The sequence below is a fragment of the Uloborus diversus genome, chromosome 2, assembly GCF_026930045.1.
Source record: "Uloborus diversus isolate 005 chromosome 2, Udiv.v.3.1, whole genome shotgun sequence".
NCBI classification, from domain to species: domain Eukaryota; kingdom Metazoa; phylum Arthropoda; class Arachnida; order Araneae; family Uloboridae; genus Uloborus; species Uloborus diversus.
The window spans coordinates 62,690,668-62,717,091 of record NC_072732.1 but is presented as its reverse complement, the minus strand read 5'-3'; the positions used below and the strand labels follow the sequence as shown (position 1 = coordinate 62,717,091).

The following is a 26,424-nucleotide window of genomic DNA, read 5'->3' as shown; positions in this document are numbered from 1 at the left end:
TTTTTTTTTTTTATAAATTAATGACACTTTTTAAGACTCGAAGGAAGACAACTAGTACTTGCCTCCATGGTTAATGTTGCAGGAACCGAAAAAAGTATATTTTAAAAAAATAATTAAAAAAAAACATTAAGAAAACTGTACTAGCAAAATAAGGGTGCCCATCCCTCCCAAGAACAATGGCGATCTCATTTAAATTCTACAAAGTACCCCTTCCGAGAACGAAAACCCCCAAATGGAGAAAAATATGCTTGAAACCCCCCCCCCCCCCCCCAAAAAAAAAAAATCAATAGTGCAGTCCAGTCTGTTCCATCGACAGCCTCTCGTGGGCACCTCTAACTAAAATAAATAAGTGAAATGAAATTAAAAATATGTACAAAAATAATTTTTAAAATTTGATTTATAAAAAGTAAATTAAAAAAGTAGATAGTTACAACTTGAATTTAGTTTTTATTCATTGGGTCACGATGAATTAGTCTCCAAACTAACCAAATTTAAAAAAAAAAAGTATTTTAAGTGTTTGGAAGTTTGAACAAGGTACGAATTGTGCCTCAGTAAATTTTCAAATTTGTGCCGCAATAACTATAGATGCAATGGTGCTCCTCCTGGCCCCAATCCCCCGCCCAAGAGCGATAGAGCATCCCTCAAATATACAGGGCCCCTCTCAAAAGCGAGAACCCACAAGAAAAAAAAAGAAAAAAGAAAAAGAAAAGAAAAAAAAAATCCATAAAACAACGCTTCAAAAAATTTTGATGGCACAGCAACAGTGCCCCCCCTTCCCCCGCGCATGGTAAATAGATTACTTCTGAGATTATACTGAATCTTAGATGTAGGGATGTAACCAAAAAAATAAGTAAGAAAGGATAAATTAACTCTGACCTACAATGCATGACGAATAACCAAATGTTTAAATGTTTAACTCCTAAAATCAAAGTTCTTTTCCTGCAATCTTCCATTTTATCCTCAGAAAATTAATATTTGTATGAAATTGAACATTATATTCTTCAATGTTTTAGAATATTTCACTATTCCAAAATAAGTTTCAATCCGCCAGAATTTTTTTTCACTCCTTGGAGAGAGAGAGAGAGAGAAAAAAAACAAACATAGTATGTAATATTTCTGTTTGTCAGTCAACTTGTGTTAGAGAATTCAAATTTGCTCGAAAATAAATCTTCGTAACGTTTTTCTTGTGGATGTGTGATTTCACCATTCTATAAAATACCGATTTTGACTGAAAAAACAAGTCAAAACCATATAAAATGAAAAATTAAAGAAAGAAGCGAAAGTACAGACGGCAATAATATTGATTTATCTGCAAGATCCCAGTGTCTACATCCAAAGACTAGTAGTTTCATTTGGGAAAGCATGCCTGATTACTTCTGGAAAAATTTCTTGTTTCTGCTTCGATTTGTAAAATTATTTTCAGGCAGGACATCAAAATTCATGTCGTTACTTGTTGGCAGAATAATCGCATGTCGCTCTTGCACGTCACCCACGTGTGAAACAAAAAATGAGCTGTATAACCTGCTGACCTCGAATTCAAAGTTGATCTCCTCTTAAATTACGATAATGTAACATTCCTTGACATTCCATGCCCTTTTGCGGAATTGCCACATTTTCATATTTAAGTGGAAGATGTTTACCTGTTAGTGCTTCAAGGTTCCTGTACTACTGAAAGCAGAAAAAGCTGTTGCTAAACTCAGAACCGATGCAGACTTTTCGTGGAGGCTAGACATTGCAGATCCTGGTTTGACAGACTGCACTTAAAGACCCGATATTTAAATTCTTTCAACAATGAAGATTTTTCTCGTACAGCGCCATTTACTTAAGCTGAAGAAGGAGTCTTTATTGCTCTGAAATAAGTGTAATGAAAAAACGTGAACAATTGAAAAGTATTGATATTGTGTCTGATGTATGTGAGGGGAGCCCACTCGCCTTAGAACAAGGGCGCACCCCCTAAATATTGCAAAGACTCCCCCCTAAAACAAGATCTTACCCCAAAAGTGAAAAATACCCCTTATAACAACCCCCTTCCTAAAACGTTAAATCGCGGATAATACAAATTTGCCACAGCGACTGCGCCTGCGCGCGGACTTAGCTCATTGGGCTTTCGGTTTTAAGATTCTATGTAGTTTGTTTATATTTAAGCAGAGAAACATTAATGAACAAGATTAGAATACAGTCCTTCCTCCGCCCTCCACCAGTTTTGCCTATACAATATTTCTTTCCTTCCTGTTTCCTGCTTTTCAGTTTTGATATAGGGTCTGTCGGGGTAATTTGGGTATAAAAATGGCCTACTTTGAACTTTCCAGTCCTGTAATAAATTTATATGTACATATTTTTTTCTTGTTTCAGATTAACATTATGACTTTCCAGAATAGTTTTCTACAAATTACGTGTTAATAGACTCATTTGCATATAAATGGCAAACATAAGTTTCACTATTCCCAAATTACCCCATGGATGGTGGAATTTGGGTATAGTAATGGTTAAAGAACAAAGCATGGTTTTGATAACAATCTTACTCAATGTTTTCAAACTTCGGTTGAATTTAGGTGCAATAGAAATAATCGGATAATATGAATACTAATTTTTTTAAGTATTAAGATGGATTTTAGGCTGAAAATAGTACAATATGAAAAACCGTTAATGGACGGGAAGTAGTTTTTTTTATTACAGAACATTTAAGCAAATTTAAACAACCTTCCAATTCATTTTTAGTATATATTATCTTATGTAGTGAGAATGCACATACATGCCTATGTTTGAAGTCCAATAAAATTATTATTTGTCCTTCTGATTGGTAAAATGTAATGTATACCCAAATTACACCAGGTTTTAAATCATTAATTACATGAAAACTAATCATGTTAAATGTTTCAATTCAATGCCAAATTGAAATAAGCACATGTAATGTCTACATACCTAAACTTGAAAAACGTAGAGTGGCAGGTTAATTAGAAGCATTATTTGGAAGTAGTTGGTTTGCATTGCGTCGATATCACCGAAAAGTTCAATTTATTTTTTATCAATTTCAAAAAGAGTGTTGTCAACATTTTTTTAGCATATATTCATAGGTAAGGATGATGTTTATAACTATGAATTTTTGTACGTGTATCAAATAAATAGTTTTCATTTTATTCAATAAAATATAACTTATACCCAAATTACCCCGACTACCCAAATTACCCCAACATACCCTAACAGCCTATATTTAGCATTTTACCGTGGTATAGTTACTTAATAAATCTTGTTCGAAATTATTTTTATTGCATTAGTGTTTTAGCCCAGGAGTTTTCGAGAGCTCATAAGTCTGTTAGCATAAACAGAGCGATTCTTGACAGATTTTCGAAAAAAGACTGCAACAAAAGAAGATTTGTACCGCATTTTATGATATGTAATTCTCAGGTAGCATGTACTTGTAGTTTTAGGTTTAGCGTCTTATTTTTACTCAGTTCTGGGCACTGATTTAGGTTTTACTCCTAACCTAACGTTAGTTGATCTTGCAGATTATTTTGGGGTGTGGGAGGTTCATCTGCGTCGCAGATAGCTTAGAAAAAACGCTGCTGCTGAGAGGATCGTTGAGGGTCAAAAAGATTTTGAATTTTCTACTCATTACAAAACATATAACTTCTCTCTGGTGGATCTGAACCATCAAAATACAGTTAAACGTGCTAATCGACTGCGCCACGGGGAAATCACTTCAGATGAATTGTGAAACGATGCATATAATAAAGCTATGCGCATGCGCGTTGAAGTTAGCAGGTTGCAACACCTTTTTATGTCATTTTTTCTCAATTCACTCCTTCCGCACAACGTCCCATAAAAAACAGTTCTTCAAAAAAAAAAAAAAAAAAAAAACTTGGTAACGAGTATTTTCAGAACAAGAATTTTTCAAGAGCCATGTCACATTGAATTTTCCTAAAAACTGAGAAATAATTTGTCTGACTCCTAAAATTATTTCCTGGCGCCTAAGATTTTCCAATTTTTGCTGATCTCTGGACACAAACTTGATCTAGGTAAACGAGTTACTCCTTTTACGTTTAAGAGATAAAAACGAAGATGTTGGTCAAAAGATAACGCTCACACCATTTATTGCAGATTTTTATTCCAAGATGGTTGAACGTGCTCATATTTTTTTTTCTTTTTCCTCTTTTTAGACTTTATTTATATTCGCTGCTGAAATTGAATGGTGATATTATTTTAGGATTGACGTTTTTTTACCTCCAGAATTGTTTGTCGCCAACTTTAATCGTTGAATGAAAATTAATGTTTAATTTTACCTTCAAATAAATTTCCAAATCAACACATATTTAGAGCCAACTGCACAAAAGTTCGATAGAATAAAACTGATGCTTCATTTAAAGTTTCCTTCAAACTTGTTTTTCTCTCTAAGAGCTATTTGTGTCTATTCCCTAAAACAAAATAGAAATATTTTCATTAAAATTGCCATTAAGTTCTTTTTCTGTTCACGATTGATTTTCACCTACTGTTTTTTTTTAAATTTTTAAACAGAAAAGTATTGAAAAATGTACCTTTTATTTGAGTTAATCTGTCGTCTTTTGTGGCGCTACCAGTTTTCTTTCAAGCGCAAGGAGGTCACTACGTTTCTTACATCATACATTAATATATTATGATTGACAACATGAATTTGAACCAATATTGTGGGGAAGGTTCCCTTTCAGTTATAATTTGATCTGTTGACTTCAAATTCTTGCATAACTATCATCATAATAAACCATTTTCAATCCATTGCTATGTGTAAAAATTAATTTTTCAGGTGATTCGATCAAACATAATTACGAGTTATATAAAAGAAAAGAAACTCCGCATTCTTATTTTTTTTATTTTAATTCATTGTATGTACTTGTCGGAAAGATTTCGCTTGTATACGCTTTTTTCTGTCCGTTTCCTTGAATGACTTGATTTTTTCCATCATTCTTTTCACTGCACCTCAGTCATTAGCTACCTGTGCAGAAACTTTTCTGCGCAGTCAGTGATCGTACCGTAAAAGTGGTTTTACAGACACAATCGCAAGAATCCTAAGTTTTTTTTTTTTTTTTGAAAGAAAGATTTTAAAGAACTTACATAACACGTATTTTAAAATAATGTTTAAGATCCATTGAATTTTCAGGATTTTGATTTTTTTCCAAAATCTAATGCCTTGCTCTTTGCATTTTTTAAAAGTAAGATTTATAACGCCGGCAGAAAATCGTTTGTGAAAATTACTATAATTTACTGCAATGATGTTAGCGTAGTAAACGACTACCAAACGAAAAAAAAAGAAAAAAAAATAGGTCGAAGTATGAAAACAATTAATTTAGTTACATCCTAAGTGAATCATGAGTTTTCATACTCTTTTTGATATATCTTTCTTTGCAATACACGTGACAAAATAACTGGTTTTTAGTAAAGTTCGACCTTGACCAGTCATTTTTCTCTTGATTAATATTCAGGCCTATTATGAAACAAATAATTTTTCGTATACTAGAAATCATTACCGAATATTCAGTGCGTTTTCGCTTTATATATATATATATATATATATATATATATATATATATATATAAAGAATGGTAAGGTGACTAATGTTTTTTTTTTTTGGTTATCTGAAATATATTCTGTGGTTAATCAATAAAAACATCAATATTTCTAATGATATCAAATTAATAAAAACATTAATGACTTACCTGTAATTGTTTTTTGTTGTAATGCATTTTCTCGTCTAGAATAACATTGTTTTATACAGAAAAAATTTATTTGTATTTAATTTTACGAGAAAACCTCGTTTAAAAATTCAATTTTTGATAAAAAATTTAAATTTTACAACCATTTTTGTGCTTTGGTTGGACAAATAGGGTTTACTTACGGAACCCCTGTCAAAGTCACAGGAGAATGCTAGGGTTCTGCGGAATCCACGTTAAAGACTTTTGATCTAGAAGAGGACGAAGCGTCAACTTTTAAAAACTTATCTAAACATTAATAACAACTTTGTTGGTTTTATAAAGTAGGGGAATGTAATGTGGAGCAAAGTGAAATAGCGAGACAAAGTGAAAGGATCAAATGTTTACCCCGCTTTTAGTGCTACTTACCTAATAATATTTCAACTATGTAGTAATATATGTAGTCTATTCCAGTCAAGAAAAAATTACCTCTGAAAATCGAAGAGTATGATAAATACAAGCAATTTTCAAAAATGGATACAGTAAAACCTGTAAAGTTGACCACCTTTGTAAGTTAACCACCTGTCTAAATTGACCGCATTTGTCAGGAACGGAATTAGTCCTATCTTATATAATGAAGGAAAACCTCTGTAACTTGACCACCTCTCTATCTTGACCACTAATATACACCAGCTTTGGTTTGGAATATTGTAAAAAACCCTTTGTAAGTTGACCACTTGGCAAAAGCATTAGATTGTACTAAAAGTGTAATCAGTTATGCATCAAATAAGCAACCAAACATTTTTAAAAACACCAATGAATATTTATGTTTCTATCTAAAAACATTGGGTTTTTGTTAAGTCCCAGAAAATGCGCCAAACTTCATTAAGAAGTTATTTTGTTGAAAAGTAGATTACTATTGTTACAAATGTACAAGAAAAAAATCAAAGAATTTAAGTCACTTTTGACTTATTATGAATTTTTAGGAATTGTTCATGTCAAGTAAGTAGTTTTTCATAAGCAATGAGACATTTTTTTTCTTCGATCGATTTACAGACATTTTGAATTTGTATGATAATTGACGCGTCATTCTGGTAAATAATCTCTAAAAATATTTTAAACCATTTTACTTACTGTCTTAAAGTAATGTTAAACAATGAAATGGAGTTTAAAATATTCCAATTAGTTAAAAAATGAATGCATGGGGGAAGAAATGACAAAAAAAAAAAAAACAGTTTTTGTTACTACCCTCTATAAGTTGACCACCTGTCTAAGTTGACCACCAAAGTACTGCATCGCAAGTGGTCAACTTACACAGGTTTCACTGTACTCAAATTGTACAGTTTTGTTGTAAGTCAAAAATCATTTTGATATTATCAAATGATAAAGTTTCACTTTTTAATTGGGACCTTCTAATAGTCGGTGCAGTATTTATTTAGTTAATATTTAGCTTATATTTGTATTTTAAATATGTTGCACAATTACTCAAGTGCCAGCGGAGCAAAATGGATGAGGCAAAGTGAAATAGTTCATTTCGTTTATTCATTCAATCATTTACTAAATCACTTATGCATTTATTTACTAACTTATTTATTTGCATTCTTTCATTTAATAATTCACTTATTAATTCATTCTTTTATTTATTTTTCTTATTCATTTATTGTTTTATTCACTCATTTATTGTTCCTCGTGTATTAATTGATAAATTAATTAATGTATTAGTTTATTGTTTCATTATCTTTTCCTTTATTAAATTATCCTTTTATTTGCTCATTATTTTGATCAAAATTATTTTTACCAATCGAATAGAAAATATTTCATTCGAAAAATATCACATTTTCACTTTGCTCCTTGAAAAAAAAAAAAAAAAAGGTGAAGAATTTTCACTTTTTTTTTTGAAAGCACAATTTTACTGACAAATTTGCCATTGTTCTTTCTTTATGTACTGTAATTTTCAAAACAAATTTCCAATTTTTTTATTTTGAAAAAACTCAGTCCTGTTAACCATTTCACTTTGCTCCACATTGCCCTACTATTTACTTAATTAAATACGATACTAATAAAAAAAACAATTAACTCTGCATTCAATTTATACTTAGATGCTTTGTTTTTTCTATCAAAACATATTTGTAAGGTTTGTTTTTTAAATTTTTTCTTACGAGAAGTATAAATTTCGTCAGCATTTTGTAAAGTTACGAGAACGTGTTTGGGGGGGGGGGGGACTACACGCACACAATTATTTCCTGTTTTCCTTGTATTTCGTCATAGCTCTACTATAAGTTAAATATAAAACTTGTCTCTCAGGCTGTTTTATAGAAAACAAAAGGAACAATCAAAACATAAAAAAAATAACCATCTGACAATTCTCTTCTTTATAGCTGTATTGTCTTTTGTCTAGCGAGTACTCACAGAACTTGAAAATTTATCACCTAGTTTTTATTTGGAAAAACGTGTCAGACTCATACAAATACCTAACCGAGTGCTCTGTGACTTAAATATGTTCTTTTTTTTTATTAGCGTGCTCGTTTTGTTACAATATCCTAAAACAATTGTTGGAAAAACTGAAAACGTGCGTTTTGTACATGTTCTTAAATATGACTCAACATTTTACTATAGCGTGCGTATCCAAAGATCCGTAGCACCGTATGTTGACAGATATGGGAATATCATGCTTTAAATGCTGTAAATATTTTTCAGGAAATTCAAATGCATGTTTTTCTTTGGTATATATAGCTCTTTCGAAAAAAGTTGTTTTTTCATTTCTTGTTCGTAATTTCCTTATAAATTATAGTTGAGGCTTTTTTTTTTCTTTTTTAAACATTTCGTCCACAGCTTCGTACAAACATACACGTATTTTACTTAAAAATTAATTTCGAAAAACATTTCAAAGTTGAGTCCTTGGTAACGAGTTCTTCAAGAATATTTCAGAAACCATGTTACACTGAATTTCCCTACAAACTCTGAGAAATAATTTGTCGCTTAAAATTTTTTCCTGGCCCCTAAGATTTTGCAATTTTTGTCACTTTCCGGTAATAATAGGTAGTAGTAATGATAATTTGAGCCCGGATTATATGCAAATGCATAGTTTTGCTTCTTTTGAAGTTAATGCATACAACTGCAAAAACGTCAAATTTTCAAAATAGCTTCATATTATTGCGTTTTTCTCTTTAAGATTTTTTTTTTTCACAAAAGGAATATGACAAAAAACTGCTTAGTTCTTGATAAAGAATATAAGTCTAGCGACCCGTGTTTTTTTCTCGGGTCTCCCGACTTTTTGTCATACTAGTTTTTGTGCATATTTACGCCAAAATTAAAATTTATCGCCAGAAATGTAAAAAATGCCAGAGCAGAAAAGCTACTCGTATTTTTACTCGTATTTAAAAAAATTTCATTGCGTAAATAAAAAAAAAGGTTAAATATTTTTTGAGTTTTTAGTGCATATTTAGGAGTTTTTTGACATATTTGCATGAATGTTTCATTGATTTAATTGTGCATGTAATCCGAGCAATAATAATAATAATAGTAATAATAATAATAATAATAATAATAATAATAATAATAATAATAATAATAAACAAAATAATAACAATAACAACAGCAATAATATAACAGCAGCAACAATAATAATAAACGATAATGACAACAAAAATAATAATAACAACCACCATCATCTGGTGGAGAGGTAGAAAGGGAGAAGCAACGTATTCTAATATTTTACTCATAAACGTATGTTTTGGACCCATATATTTTTAGACAAATGGAAGTACAAAAGTGCTGCGTCATTTTTTTTTTAATTTTCGAAAAAAAGCTGAGGCAAATTAATAAAAGTTCTTTCAGTTTTTAAAAGTAATTTAACATGTAATAGTGTTAATAAACATCAACAAAAATATTTTACCCTCATCTGCCAAAGGCTACAGTTTTTAATCATGAATTACTGAGAACACAAAGAACACTTTATTTCAGTTTATTTTAAGCTAGCGGTACCCGCACGGCTTTGCCCGTAGTAGAAAATTAAAAGGTCATTTGGTTCGCATGTATATTTACAAATAATGGATGATGAATTTCTCGCCAATTTGCTATATGTTCATTTGCTCGCCCATGTTACAGTTCCACGTTATGATAATTTGGTAATTTACTCGTCCACGGTATGCTAATTTGCTCGGTAAAATGTTCTTAAAATTGGAATAGAAAAAGAACAAAATCGAATTTTCGAAAAATCGCTTCGAGGTGCTCCCTCCTATGCTACGAACTAATTCTGTGCCAAATTTCATGAAAATCGGTCGAACGGTCCCAACAGACATCCCAACATTTAGAGACACAAGCTTTTAGCTTTATCATTAGTAAAGATAGTACTAAAGCGTGTATTTACTGGTCAGTTTTCCCTTGTACAGTTTACAATTTTAAATTTAATCTGATAATAATACAGAAAAAAACCATTAATATTTTTTACCCTACTGCGAGTGCGCGACGCAAAGGAGGGTAACGTGTTTATCAGTTTATATATGTATGTTTGTTCCTATGTGGCGTTCTAGAGGCTAAACGCCTTGGCCAATTTTGATAATTCTTACCTCAATCGATTTGTCTTAACCTTGGGAGTGTCACTAAACACATGACAGTAATCAAACTCACCATATCAACAATCAGTCGCCATTTTGTTACTTCGGGATAGTGTGCGACAACTGCAGGTATAGCGTTTTCACTGCCTGAATTTTTTGTTTACTAAGTCTACGAATTCGATATTAATCTTTAACATGTTGCATTTGTTTTTACCTTGATTCAAGGGACTGAGTTTCATGACGTGTACTTTCTTGATGGGCGTTTTTAGTTTTTCGTTTCGAGAAAGAATTGACTGACGACGTTTCCGATTTCGCGTCATCATGAATTATACAGGCTGTTTATATAGCTGTGATGTGGGTGACTTAAGTTCGTGCATTTTTGCTAATGGTCAAGCACATGTAGCTTTAAGCCGAGTTAAAATGATCAGTAGTTTAGGCCACTGCAAATTACTTAATAAACCTCACGATATAAGCTCTCTCAATGAAATGACAAGATTTCGAAATTTACCGTCTTATAATCATAACAACTAAGTCAATGAAAATTAACTAAAAAAGAATGAAATAAAAAATTATTAAATAAAAACAAAAAACCCGACTGTGTAAGAAAAAAACAGGAAACAAATGTAAGCCAAGTAGATTTAGAATGTTATCAAGTACTACTGAATAACTATGCCATTGAAATAGTTTTACATTCGAAACACACACAAGACAAATCATAAATTCAAAAGCAAAATAGAAAAATTAACAGGTGGCCCATTCTTTTTTGACCAATTATGGAACTCCGTAAAATTTGAATGGACCCCGACTGTTAATCCTTCTATTTTGCTCTTGAATTTATGATTTGTCTTATGTGTGTATCGATTGTAAAACTATTTCAATGGTGTAGTTATTCAGTAGTACTTGATAACATTCTAAACTGCTTGTCTCACATTTCTTTCTTTCTTTTTTCCGTTTTTACGCGATCGCGCCTCAGTTATAATTGGGAATTGAATTATCCGACAATCGTTTTTACTTTTGTTTTGGAAATTACTTCTTTGTTTTTCAAACTCATTATACGGGCAGAAAAAAAGAGTAGTTTTTATGTTTTTCTATTCGTGTTATTTGTCGACAGGAATGGGTTCCAGATATCTTGAAGGGCTGTATTGGATTCGAGGATATAAATCACACAACATTTATCTGAATTGCAGACGGTGTCATGGTTAATGGAACACATGATGAAGTGAAAAAGTATTCCATTTTTCGTCTATTGTGTGATCTATTTGCGTGCCACTGAAGAATACATCTTCCGAGTTGCGCTGGATTCAAACAAGGCTTAGGAAAAAACTTGAATCAATTTTTGAGCTCATGCTCATTTTTTGATGTAATTACTTTTTTTTTTCTATTCGTAAAATATGGATTTTTAAGGTCGCAGAAAGTATGTTGAACAAATGTGACTCATTTCATGAGAAATGATCGTTATTGAAATAAAAGAGAAAGAAATGGCGCTGAAGTTGCTTTGATATTTTCGAGCAAAGGACGGAAAACATATATTTTCTCTAATTATTCATTGCAAATGGCCTTTTTCGAAAGCTATTTTGTTTATGTCGATGTATAAAAAATTTCGTCTTATTAACCTAATTGAAAGACTGTTTCTTTTTCCTTTTTTTTCTTACAATTTAGTTTCAATAGCACTTTTTAGGAATTTAGTATTACTATCAACATAGAACAAAACATTAAGTATGAAAAAATGTTCAGTACTGAATTGGGCTTCTTACTACTGTCTGACCATGGATTGTATAGAAAGACAAACATCCGACTTACAGGCGGAAATGAACGTTTCTATTAGTTTTTAGGGATGTCATCTTTTGCAGGAGCATATTAACCTCTAAATTAAGCAGAGTCAATTCCATACCATCCGTGGTTGAACTGTTCTTCTACAGTGTTGCAGGCGTTTGGAATAGTTCACAGGAAGCAGCTGTAACTTGCTGTAGAATGAATAGTTTTAAGAGGGGTTTGATCTTCATTAAAGATTTATAAATTGACTAGGACCATCCTAACTGGGCCCGAAACCAGTTGCTGGTTGTCACTTTTGTTGTCACTTTTGTATTTGTATTTGAGAAAGTTGTACAGTTAAATTTACAAAAATGTTCACTTAGTTTTTCTCTAACTTTTTACTAGAAATTATTCCATTGAAAAGTATCACGCAACATTTCCGCCTACCTTTCTAAAACAAATCTTTAAACTCTTTTTTTTCTTCATGATCAAATCTTTTTCGCACTTCGCAGTTGTAGAACCTTTGTCAGTTTTAAATTGTTTAATTAATGAGTTCAGTTGTACTGCATTCTCTTTCGGCGCTTTATGTACAACTTGTTTGTTGCAGACACATGCACGAATCGTAATTTACATTTTATCACTACTTATACACTGTAAAAACGATTTAGAAACGTTCCTGGAAAATAATGGGCAGCTGATGTGCCCAATTTCTGCCAGTAACATACCTTGCAAAAACCAGGAACATTTTCCGATAATATTCAGTAACCTTCCTGAAATTATCCCGGAAGTTTTCTGAAAAATTCAGAAATCTTCCCGTTTAAAGCCAGTCGTGTCTCTCGACCTTTTGAGTAAACTTAGGTAGGTATAATATAATAGCTTGGCACGCGTTTCTGGTTTATAAAGAAAGTTCCATAAGTCGTATTGCAAAACATGGCCCAAAGCTAAGGAAGAATTGCGAGTAAACAACTTGAATTTTACTCGCGTGCAATTATTGCAAAGCAACGTAGTCCATACTTATTCGCTCCCTTTGGGAGCTTAATCATCGAGAACGGGCCGTAATTTAACTGCAGCCGATACACTTTATAAATATGCTCAGTTAATCTTTAAACTGAGAGATAAAAATATTTTTCACGCCAGTGAGATGTCTGCATTCGAGCAACTTGTAGCAATTCAGGAAACTTTTTGACAATGATTCTCGATTTTTCCAGGAAGTGGATGAAAACCATTGAAATCCCGAAACGTTACAAGGAAATACTTAGTAATGTTTCGAATTTTTTTTCACAGTGTAGAACATTTAAATTTAATTTTAGAAGGGTTAACTGGTCCTTATTTCACGAGGTATTGCAGTCAGAACTTTAAATTATTTTGCTGAAGTTTAATCCCGTATTTAATCTTGCTTATATTTACAACCTTGATTTACAAAGTTGTTAGAGAAGTACAAGATTTTGATGATTTTGTATCACAAAACATTGTGCATCAACACTAAACATACCACTAACCAGGTAAAAGACCGGCTATGCACTTTTGCATTGAAAATGCGTATATGATCTTATTATTTTTGCATTTTTTACTTCATGATTTTTTCTATTAATTATATAAAGTTTATATTTAAAATCTGCATTGTTTATTTTGAGTACTACTTGTCGTGTACCTCTATCTACGACAACCAGTCGTTCGGCCGACTGTAGTAGAAATAGGTACGCATTAATTGTTGGTATGTTTAGTACTAAAAAAGCCTGTCGTTGCTCTATACTAAGGCCCCTATATACGAGCTGACGCATCAGCTTAATAAGATTAGCCATATTGGATCGGGAGCGCGTGTTTGGGGAGGTTGTCTTTTCTGGCGAGTTATCACGTTTGGTTATTGTTCACTGCGAGCAATTATTATCGGCACGTGAATTAGGTTTATGAAATAAAATATTATTTTCAGCGAATTTGGCGAACACGAAACTTTGGTGTGGTAACCCTAGCAGCGCAACCATGAATAATCCGATCCAAAATGGCTAAACTTAAGCTGATACGTCGGCTTATCTATATAGCTGCGCTACTCTATACCAATTAATTATAAACGTTGTGGGCGAAACAAAACAAAAAAACATGTCATGGTGGACTTACCAAACTAAGAAAGCTAGTTAATTTTCAAAAAAAAAAAAAAGATTTTAGAAAGAACTGTTAATAATTCTATCTTAGAAGGATCTAGGAAATTTGATTTTGGACTCCAACCGTGAACCATTTTGTACAAAATAGCAATTGCCAAGCATAAAAAGCAAACATTTTTGACAATAATAAAGAAATTCACTGATGATTGTTTCTCCGATTTAAACGAAATAATAATAATAATAATAATAATAATAATAATAATAATAATAATAATAATAATAATAATAATAATAGTAGTAGTAATAATAATAATAATAATAGAAGGAGAGAAAGGTAAGACTAGTAACGTTCGAAAAGTTTCTGAACGTTTGGATAACAGCCTTTTTAGAACATCTGAAAAAAAAGGCTGATTTAATTGATTAATGGTGAGAAATAAGGTGTCTATTGTGTTTGTTTTTAAATAAATTAATGCTTAGTTTCATGAATGCCAGAACAACGTTTCGGTATTGTTTTTCTTGAAGTACAAAATTTCCTTTCTCATTAAATTGGTCACAACTCAAGATTCAAACCCCTACATTAATTTTCAACGAAGAATACGTCAAAGAAAACTTGAGCGCCAATAAAACTTGCAACCTTTATTTCTTCTCAAAGAGCATTTTACAACAGTGTTCTATATAATCCTTCTCCTTCTAAATTTAGAATACTCCTCTCCTCTCCTCCAAACCCCTCTTCCCGTCTGGTCAGAGAAAAGAAATCGATTTCGGCCGGAGTCTTTTCGATTTCGCTCCACACCCGAACACTAAGGACCTTTATGTTCTGTGGTCATAATCCTGGACAGATCGTTGTGAATATAATATTTTATCATTGTAGACAACTGTTGCTAGGAGACGGTATACAAAATGGGTTCAGATAATAAGGGTATAAGTCCTTTAGATACTATTTTTAGTTCCAATTATGGAGGATCTGCACATTTGTTTCTCTCATCATTCAGGATGTTCTATAATCCATAGCAAAGAAAACTGCCAAAAAAACGTCATAATTATTTACAGCTTTAAAAGTTTTTTTAGTTATTTTTTCTTCGGAAATTTTTATGAAAAATGGCAATGGAAGTGATATACAAATTGTGTTTGAATGCATGGGCACCGATGAGAGGTCTCTGTGACCTCCCAAAGCAATTGTTATTTGGCAAATTTTGCTGACGATTCGGCTAATATGGGGACAATATTGTAATATTGAGATTTGTTTTTCTTTTTTAAAAAAGTCCTTAAGGTTGTTTTTAATGATGCCTAATGTTTCTTCTCATAACATTTTATCTACGTATGATAAGGTATTTTATTATTCTGTGAAGGTAGGATTTTATTCGGAAAATTGAAAATTTTCGCTCTTCCAAAAATGTTAGTTCTTTGCGCGAGCCTGCTTAAATGTTCTGGAAAAAAGGAGTTGAGCAAAAGAAAAAACAACCACATTAATTAAAATTTTTTGAAATTTGGAAAGAGCCGGAGGCTTTGACAATCCTGAAATCGGTTATTTTCCTTCCGATTCCGACACCCTGGTTAAAACTGCTGAAAGCTGCGATGCTGCCAACTTTGCTTGTTTGAATTTGTTAAAACATGTTGCTTAAATACAATAACTATATTATTTACATTTTATTTAACAGTTCTGTTTTCTTTGAAATATTTATTCGATGAAAATGAACTTATGGTGCAATCAGGGGCGGGCACTGAAATTTTCAGGCCCGTCACAAATAACTTTTCCGGGACTCCCTCTATATTGTTTACCCTTATATTTCACCCCTAGTTCTAAAAATATTGGGCCTCCTTCAGGCTTGGGACCGGGCTAACGGGTGTCCCTTCTCCCCCCAACCCTGTGCACGCCCCTGGGTGCAATAGGTGATTGAAGCAGGGGTGTTTGTGATCCAAAATTTTCGACATTTCCGAACATTTCGGGTTACCATCTCCGAAAATTTTGGTCTAGCAACATTCTAAAACTGAAAAACTACATTAAAAAGAAAAGAAAAAAAAAACAACTTAACTTTTTTTTTTCAATGATTTCAATTATATTTATATTCATATTTGAAGAGTTTTTACGGGGGAGGTGGAATGGGATCGAGCTTTCGAAATTCGTGTTTGTCAAAAGCATCTACTTTGTGATGAATGTATTCCAAGTTTTAAGATAAAATTGTTTATTTCGGATTGTTTGCGAAAATGAAGGGGTTCTGGAAAAACGGTCCAAGTCCAATCTTCGAATGAAACGAAACTGTAAGTTTACTTAGTAATAATATGAGAATTTCAGAAGGAAATAAAATTTTAAAAGTAATTTTTTTTGGTAAAACAGTGTTTAATTAAAAACTTTAGAATATTGGATTTCTTAAAATTTACATTTATGTTACAAGGCGAATGAATGAAGCATAAAACAAGGATTTCAACAAAAGGTGAGTGAACTTCATTCATTTTTCCAGTTGACTCACCAAATGTAAAATAACTATGGATTTTACTGTAAAGTAATTACAGATAAGTTCAGGGGCGGCAAATAGGGGGGGTCAAGAGGGGGCAATCGCACCCCCAAATTTTTTTGCGCAGAATGATAGAAAATGGGTGAATTCAATTTATGAAAGTCGGAATTCAATGCTCATTAAAAAAAATCTCGGAGGTTCTCAGAAACTATTTGATGAAACTCGACACATTCCCAGACTATAAAAAGTGTTTTTCGTTATTTGGATGATGACTTAGAAATTCATGAAGTATTTAGAACATAGAAAACTGATAGAGAACCATGGTTAATTTTAACTAAAGAAAGGATTTTCTCATATAAGCTAAATATTTCATACTTGTGTGCCCAGTGTAACGATGGTATGTCCGATATGAGAGGCCCGTGCAAAGTGGTGTGGCTGCATGGTTTTCACAAGAAAATTCCTTGATATTTTACATTCACTTTTACGCTCATTTTTTAAGTGTATATTTATTTAATGAGGATTCATAGTTTTCTTCTGCTCGAAACACGTTTCAGCTGCCCAATGCATTACATGTTCTTTTAGAAGCTTCTTAAAAATGCATGTGATTATTGAATAAAAAAAAAACCGTATCGACAAATACCTGTTATGGGGCTCTATAATTATGCAATCTCGAAGTGACATAAAATGGTCTTCAAGAGTTAAAACCATAGAAACATTACTCTATAACTTCAAAGCAGTGATTTGACGACTGGAAGAATTATTGTAAAACGATTCTTTCAATGGTGAAAAAGCTCATGCCTTTTTTGCATGTTTGACTTTGTTTGAATTTTTATTCAATTTGTTTGTACTGAGGAAAGTTTTTGAAAAATGCTTTTCTGTATCAAAACATCAATCTGCTACCATTGATTTTCAGACTATTCAAGCCACAGTTCAATCTACAACTGATCTGTGCACCATACTACCATAGTTCAATCTACAATTGAAACTGAAAATACATTTTGCATATTGTAGATGTATATTTCAATCAAGCGTAAAACTTTTCAAAAAAAAAATTCTTCTTCCGAACCAATTAAAAAAAAAAGACAAAAATCCACATGATGATGTGAAGTCAAACATTAATTTTAAAAATTTTTTTATGAAGTAATAGGTTTACTTTCGAATGAAATTAACACAAGATTTGATGATAATTATTTTTCTGTATGGTTAGTATATTTTCTGTATTGGATTTTGAAACGAAAAATAAAATGTTTTAATTATGAGTAAAAATTTTACACGAGGCAAGAAAAATTACAAGCAATATACCAACAGACCGGTTATCATGTCCAGAGACTGCAGTTTCGTCCTTGTTATGGACTCATCAATCTGGAATAGTGAATAACAGAGCTGGAGGCAGATGATATCTCATTGAAGCTGAGAGTGCCAACGAGACTAGATTATTCAATGATGAAAAATTAGGTCCCTCACAATTTTTGAAGTTGCCTGGGTAATTTTGAAGAGCAAGATATAAAAAGTGTTTTCATACATTTTTAACACTTTTTATATGTTCTGAATACTTCATGAATTTCTAAGTCATCATCCAAATAACGAAAAACATTTTTCATAGTCTGAGAATGTGTCAAGTTTCATCAAATAGTTTCTGAGAACCGCCGAGATTTTTTTTAATGAGCATTGAATTCCGACTTTCATAAATTAAATTCACCCATTTTCTATCATTCTGCGCAAAAAATTTGGGGGTGCGATTGCCCCCACTTGACCCCCCTATTTGCCACCCCTGTTTGGGACCGCACTGTGGTAATACAGATTTAAGAAACTTGACCCCCCAAATGAAATGCTGAAATGCCGCCCCTGGATAAGTTTGTTGCTTTGTAATAGAAATGACAATTTTTTTTTAACCCGACAAAAAAAAAAAAAACATTTTATTATAATTTTATTTTACTTCTTCGGAACGAACTAACATATTTAAAATCTTTGTAAGTTTGAAGGCTTACATGAGCCAATTTCATACCCAAGGTCAAATTTTGCGTGTTTTGTAATTTGAATCATTTTTGTAAAAATTGTTGCATTTATCAGAGGTGCCCATTCCACCTAAGAGCAATGGTGCCCCCCTCCCTCTGCAATACCACATGTGCTCCCAGGTGCGAGAGATTTCCCAAAAGAAAGAAAAACCCCCCAAACATGGCGCAGTCTGCGCCATGACCCCCCATGACCCCCCTACATTTATTCATCTGTTCAAAAGTTAACTTATTTTCAAAATCGCTTAGTTGCATACAAATAGCCATTTTGCCCGTCTGTGCAAAATATCATCTCCCGGACGAATTTCTTGTCATTGCTAGAGCGTCAAGCAGCTTTGTGTCCCATAAATCCTCGTATCAACTGATCAGAGAGTCGGGAAAACATGACCAGAACCTTCCAATTTCAGAGTTCGCATGTATTATTCGTAATGCAATCCTCTGTTTTTCTTCCTTGCGTCAGACGGTAATGTACGTGTTCGACTTGTAACGAAAATGCATTGGGGAATCCGGTCCATTTGTCTCCGTCACAAAACAGCTACGACCGTATTAGTAACGTATGTTCGTTCCTTCTCTATTTGGGTTCGTGTGAAAAGGAACTTATATTAAATTTCCAGTCAAACTAGAGCATCAGGCATAATGTTTCACATTGTTTATTGCCTGTGACAGTGGTGCCCCCGCCCCTTCAAGTTTCTCAACCCTCTTTCCCTATATTATTTTTAGCTCTATTTTTTAATATTTTTTAAAAATAAATATTATTTATTTATTTATTTATTTATTTTTAATTATTATTATTATTTTATTAGAAAGGTTCTGTGCTACGATAATGACACACACATACACAAACTCAATAAATAAATGAAATAACATATAAAGAGAATAAAATAAATGTTTCAAGTTAAAAATAAATCAATAAATTTATTCAAATAAAAAAAAAAACCTTGAAAGAATTTGATGGCGCAACTTGCGCCATATTCTCCCTCTGTGAGCACACCTGGCTAATGAGCTTTTAAAGGGTTAGGGTTAGGTTTAATCAGAACTTAATTTGCACGGGAGCTGTGCTCCCGCACTTTATGCAAATTTCAATATTGAGGGCGATTTTCTGAATTTTTATGCATAAAAAAGGGGAAGGTAAAGCGCAGTATTTGCAGAAAGAAGGTTTTTTGCGACATTTGAAGAAACGCGTTTAGGATTCCCCACTGATAACAGTTAAAAGTTGGAATTAGACGCTTGCTTCGTACTTAAAATTAAGTGGAAGCCATTCAAGCAAGTTTGCACAAAAGAAAAAAAAAAGATAAAGTACCACAGATAACCAAAAAAAAAAAAAAGGAGAAGAAGAAGAAGAAAAGGAAAAATAAAAATTTTGTAGATTTTGCCTTTTTCCTTTCCACAGCAGTATGAAGTTAGAAATAGTTTTAGAATATTTAGAAATAGTTTAGGAATAATTAAAACCAATACCACTTTTAAAAATATAAATAAAAAGTTGTGATTCTGAATTAAGTTTTTGTTTGAAGAAAAAGAGGGAAAAATTATCAATAAAAATCGAAACGCATTTTTTCCTATTCTTTTTTAGAGATGATAGTGATGTCAAACTAGAAATTTTTTCCACAAAAAAGAAATAGGTGCAGGTGAGAGAATTTCATTTGTAAATTTTCTTTTCTTTCTATATTTAACTATTTCAAAACTATTTCCAAAATTAAATAAATGAATAAAAAAAAATAAAAAACTGGAATCACAGAGATTGACTTCATTCTTGAAAAAATATCAACACATAAAAACAACAGCAAAATTCAATGTTTTACGAGAATGCAGAAAGATTTTGTCCGCAGACAATAAATTATGGACACGAAACACGCAAAATATTCTTGGGCGAAAGGTTTTTGTTTTTCTAATTCAGCTTTTTTTATCCCATTATTCTCAAAATAGAATTTTTATTCATCATTTAGAAAACGGAATGTTTTCATGGTAATTTTAATCTCTCAAAAGGTTACTCTGAAAACTTGCTTTATTATCTTTTTTTAAGATTCGTTTAAGAAAAACTTTTTAGTTCAATGATTTTTCGATTACTTCCGAAAGCGATGCAGCATATTAGGGGTGCGATGTTGATGCCGATGATCATCATCAATTTTTTTGTTACAATATCGCTGACTTCATAATCGATGTATCAAAGTTGGTGTTTTTCAAATATCGATGTTTCGCGTTAAAAATTCTAAGCAAATTTACTTTTAATATTAATATTTTACAGCAACCAATTCTTTAAAACAATGGGTGTGATATTTAATAAGGAAATATCAAAGGAAGCCTTTCTGATTTGAATGAAAATCAGTGGTGCTCACCTAAGGGGTTCATGGCGCAGACTGCGCCATTGATATTTTTAGAGGGGGGGATTTTGAGAGGTATTTTTCCCCTTTTTAGTTGGCTCTTGCTTTTGGGGGAGAGGCCTTCGCGATATTTGTTTTGGGGCGGGGGGTGCGCCGTTGCTTTTAGGGGTGGGCACCCTGTGAAAATTATTGTTTTCCACCCGCAACATAGCCAAACATATAACACCTATGTTACACCACCTTCTATTTTTAAAAAAATAATCATCAAATTCTTAGTGAGCAGTTTTTGGATAGGTAAAAAAAAAAAAAAAAAAATAAAAAATAATAATAAAAAGCGGGGGGGGGGGGGGGGGGGGAGAGAAAGAAAGAAACAAAGCGAAACATAAGTTGTTAACTGATAGGGTTCCTATTCTTTTGGGGGCCTTGTTCTCTTAGGAGCCGCTCCCTTCTTCCTTCAAATCCATGCTTGCTGAGCGAATGATGGTTCTTGGGTTACTCAATGGCATTCGAAACAACAAACTAATAACCGCTTCAGTTTTTAGAAAACATAGGAACGAAAGTAAATATTTTTCATCTCAATAATCATTCGTATCCAAAAAATAAATAAATAAATAAAGAAATAAATAAAACAGAATTCGTCTGCAGCTTCTTTGACATCATTTTCGTTTCGAAAATTCTTCAATGGTAAGAATGCGGAAAAATACAGTTCAATTTCAAAGAACTTTCTTCCCTTTTTCTCGAAACAAAAAACTAAAATATATTCAGAATGAAGAATGTTTTCTAGATTTTCACCATATTGGTTTTTCAGTTAAAAGGGATTGAATTTCTTTTGTAGGCGTGAGTGCTGAATTTTTATTTGAAATGTGCGAAAAATACCCTTGAAATTGCCAAATCAGAAAGTTCACTTTCGTACATGTTGTACGTCGTAAGCGCTTTCCTTGTTTGTTCGGAGTATTTTTTATTCGGATTTACTTAGAGTTCAAATTCCCCCTCTAGAGCCTTTTTTTTTTTTTTTTTTTAAATAACTTTTCAAAATCCGAGGAAAGACTCTTATTAAAAAAAAAAAAAAAAAAAAAAAAAACAGCCAAGAGAGTGAGGTAAGTGAACAATTCCCTCATAAGTTGTCACAGGGAGCAGAAAGGAAGAAACAGATTACCCCCACTTCAAAGTTTGCTTATTTTTGATATTAAACGATTCAATTTATTTTTACATTTTTTTGTTTTTCGCGATACATTTACAATATTTTCTGCCTTCTTCCATGCTTTTTTAAAAACTTAAATTGAAATTAATTTACGTATGCTACGATATACAATAAAATAAGGTGGTTTCTGCAAACGGCAAAGGAAGTTTTGGCACTAAAACGTACTTTCGATTCAAGCTCATGTACAATAAAACTGTTTGGAAATAAAATGAAATCCTCGCATTACGGAAAGAAATTGTGATGGAAGGGGGACTTTTAAGGTGTACATTAAATTTTAGTAATAACTGTTGAATAATATTGTTTTTAGTGACGTATAAGTCTCGTTAGTTATTGGAAAACTTTTTAAATGAACTTTCTGTCAAATAGAAACTATTTTTCAACTAATATCTAACCAGTGGTTACTTTCTTGTGCTTATAATTGATTAATTCATTTCCATTTTAGACTAGCTGTAATGAAAGTGACTAAGACTGAGATCCGAAATTGGAAATATTTCTGAATTTATTTAAGTACCCCACTGTATTCACGCACTTGTGTTCAAATTTTCCAACTTATTTCTAGCTCCAAAAGAAAAAAAAAAGTTAGCTGCGTTATGCTTCAGCGATTGCTTTTGAATGATTCTGGATCAGAGGTGTACCGAAAAGATGCGTTTTGAATCTCTTACTAAGTGTCAAGTGAAGCATAAATAAAAATTTAAACGAGCTGATGTGCGTACCACATGACTTCCTTTTACTCCAATTTAATGTAATTTCCCTATTACTGGCAATTTTAATGTGATTCAATAGTCTACTCTCTAAATATCACCATCAGTGGCCAAATTGAAAGATTAAAAAAAAAAAAAAATCACCAAATTTGAACTTGGCGACTAAAAGACTGGCGATATATTGCCAACTGTCCGCCAAATTATAACACCACTTGAGTTTACATCGAAATTAACAATGATTTCCCCACAAAAAGGGGCAAAAGACCCCTTTAGAAACACCCGAAGGCAACCAAAAGAGGAGGTGCACAACTAGACCCCACTAGGAGTCTACGTACCAAATTTCAACTTTCTAGGACATTCCATTCTTCAGTTATGCGACATACGTACATACAGACATCACGAGAAAATTCGTTGTAATTAACTCGGGAATCGTTATTATGGATATTTTGCGTGTGTATACATTCTTAGGCACTTATCCACGTGTGGTCGAGTGGGGAAAAAAACTCAATATTCATTCGGGGGAGAGTAAAATGAAAATTAAGGTCGATTTTTGAGTGAAATTTTTTTTCGCGAATACAATACTTCCTTTTTTTGTAAAGTGAAGTAAAAACGTACTAATTTTTAATTTAAAATATAAGATCAATTGACTCTCTTACTACAAAACTCGATTAAAGTTTGTTTATGTAACTGGTGCGTTGTGGTGCATAAACAATATAATATAACCAGGGGTTTCCCAACTTTTCCGAATTGCTGCATCCTTTGAAGAATAAATGCTTTCACGGCACCCTATAGTCGATTTGTATTATAATATTTATATTGATACCATGGACACCTCGTGGTATCTTCGCATCTTCCTGCCGCATCCCTGATATAACTAATAGTGACACATCATTAAAGTTTCATAATTTAAAAGGAACTTTTCGAACTTTAAGTGTACACTATTAATTTAAACTACAAAAACCAACTACTTAACGTAACACCATTTTGCACACATTGTAGTGTTTGATAATAAAAAAAGTAAAAAGTAGTATTGAGTAAAATCTTGTTTTTTCGCCTATGCTATTTATTTATTTGAGTTGTGTAACTTCTTTTGTTAGGGTGTGATTGTGTTGAAAGATGAAAACAATGTAAAAGAAAACTTTTTTAACTTCAACTGTACTGAAATACTACCTTACTTTTGATCGTGGCGATAACTTTTCGCTTATAGTAGCTAAATAACGGTAGCTAACTTGGTGCCACCAAACGGATGACGGTAAAAAAAAAGGCAGATGCATTCATTCAAATGATGTTCTTGTGGGAAACACCAATTTAGACTGCAAACAAACATCTGTTCTGAGCGAGTTGGAAGTAGAGGAATGGTCTGTCAAAAATTTGGCATTCACTTTCCTCTTAGAAACCGTTGACTGGAAAATAGAATGCCCATAAAGTGATGACTAATTATTTCAAAATGAACTGCAAATGCGAATGGTAATCTGTATCCGTCTGATTTTCGAGTTATTTTGAATTTAAATTGTGTTATGGAAATTGTTTAATTGGTTGAGGAATTTTTCTTCCTAATCTACGGTTCCAGTTAGGAGCAATGATATTTAATAAAGTGGATTCCAGTTATCTTCGGCTGCAAATCACAAAATTCTATTAATGCTAAACAAAATGACAAAGTTTGCGTGGGGGGGGGGGGGGGGGGCAAAAATACGTGTAAAAATGAAAAGTTTCTCCTAGATAACGGGCCACCCCTCAATATTTTTAGACTTGTGGATAGTAATATTCTGGAAGAATTTTAGCTTCCTCTTTCAACAGAAAGAGGGTGCTCAACCCTCCCCCAAACTTCATACGTATGGAGAAGGAGGGGGGGGGGGGTTAAAACGTCTTTCTCCCGGGACTGTACAAAAATGAATAACAGTCATTGCCCAATGAATAAACTTAAAAAACGAGATTTATTTTTCCGAAAGCTTCCTAAAACGGAAGAAATAACGATGATAAATAACGAAAATGTCCACACTAACTTTTCCAAAAAGCTTTGACATGAATGTTAAACGAACCATCCGAATGTTGGGCGTTCTGTTATTCCGTTCTCTTTCTCCCTTGCTAGCATTCCAAAACATTTTGTCATATGGGCTACCATGAGAATGTATTTTTCGCTTTTGTGTATCACGTAAATGTGGATGATTTAATATGGAGCTGTATGTTTCTGAGTTCTCTACTCTTGATAAGCTCTTGATGTTATTTTTCTAATATGCAGGGTGTCCGAAAAGTCCTTGACACATTTTAAAAAGTCATACAAAAGCAACAAATTGTCGTATCAATATGCGGTTTGCGCCATAATACTTCACCGCAGGTTAAAGAATTTTTTTCTGACGTTGCACAGTTAGCATTTTCGCCAAAAATCCACCAAATTCTCTCGTTTTCAGATAGCATCTTCCAACTTGGCTCAAAATGCGTCAAAAATATTCATCTGTTTGGTATCAGTGCTACAGTTGCGAATTTCTCAACCCTCGAAATCTATCAGAGCTCAGAGTGGACCCTAGTCACAATTTCGAAAACAAAAAAGTTCGACCATATTTTTTATCGCTTTGTAGATTTTCTCGTTTTGTAGATCACAGCAAAGGGAAAATCGAAGGAACTCCTGATAAAACAAAACTTTTGGTCGCTGTTTGTAACAGTAAAAATGCCCCCCCCCCCCCCTCTCGAGTAAGTCATGAAAAACCTGATTTTTTTATTAAAGGGGTTCTAACGGTCGTGACAGCAAGAACAAATATATTTTTTTTATGTAAAACGAAACTCTTATTCATTTTCCGAAACTCAGCACGTTAAAAATCCCCTACAGCACGAAAAAATCCCAGAGCAGCCCGAATTTAAGCTACAGACCCAAGAGCTGGTTGTAACAACTTCATAATAGCCATTTGGTTTACTCATTTCGGACAGATAAAATGGAGAAAGTGAAGACTTTCTTACGTGAACCAAACATCCCAAGTCACGCGATAGATTTTAAAGCAAAGCATTGGAAGAAATCAGGTTTCTTTCGCTAGTTTCACGTAAAACGTGTCAACCATTCGTCGTTGTTGAGTCCCGTGACTTCGAGTCGTAGCCCAAGCTTTTGCTAAGCCTATGATTAAACTTGCTTCCTCCATTTATACTACTGCTCAAAGGTTTTACTTAAAATACTAAACGATACTTATTTTTGATTCGTTGAATTTTAATCGTAAATACATTTACTAATGGTAGGGCAAGTGCTCCAGTAGTCGGCCGTTCTCCAGTCGTCGGCCACAAAGACATAAAACTGCTTATAAGTAGAATACAGTGGCTCCCAAAAGTGTTAGTACACTTTGAAATTTTTTAGTAAAATCAAAATAACGCTAAACTTAATTCGAAAATGAAGTTCAATATTTTTTCACATCATTCCTATGTCATCTATATATATAAAAATGAATTTGTCTGTATGTCATCCATGAACTCAAAAACTACCCGGCAGATTTGGCTGAAACTTTCACCGTTTGTTATTTTTGGTACTGGGATTGTTTATAGACCAGTTCGAAAAAAATTCGATCGATAGTTCCTTTTTTATTCCAATTTAAGTCACAATCCATTGGATAAATACGAATAAAATTATCGGCTGCAGAAATTAATTCGCGTGAAAGATCTCATTGATAAGAAGTTAGCTGTTGCCATTTTTCT

The 26,424-nt window shown here is 32.8% G+C and overlaps 1 protein-coding gene across 2 annotated transcripts in view; it reads left to right on the top strand.

Moving 5' to 3' along the window:
* The window catches only part of LOC129235192 (protein bunched, class 2/F/G isoform-like), a 355,864-nt gene that overhangs the window by 1,436 nt on the left and 328,004 nt on the right, over positions 1–26,424 (top strand). The gene's annotated exons all lie outside the window — the stretch shown is intronic.